Below are 292 nucleotides of genomic sequence, written 5' to 3' on the forward strand. Positions count from 1 at the left end.
AAAGAATGAAAAGAATTGAGGACACTCTCAGAGACCTCTGGGACAACATTAAATGCACCAACATTCGAATTACAGGGGTCTCAGAAGAAGAAGAGAAAAAGAAAGGGACTGAGAAAATATTTGAAGAGATTATAGTTGAAAAATTCCCTAATGTGGGAAAGGAAATAATCAAGTCCAGGAAGCACAGAGAGTTCCATACAGGATAAATCCGAGGAGAAACATGCCAAGACACATTAATCAAACTATCAAACATTAAATACAAAGAAAAAATATTAAAAGCAGCAAGGGAAAA

The sequence above is a fragment of the Physeter macrocephalus genome, chromosome 7 (genome assembly GCF_002837175.3).
Source record: "Physeter macrocephalus isolate SW-GA chromosome 7, ASM283717v5, whole genome shotgun sequence".
NCBI classification, from domain to species: domain Eukaryota; kingdom Metazoa; phylum Chordata; class Mammalia; order Artiodactyla; family Physeteridae; genus Physeter; species Physeter macrocephalus.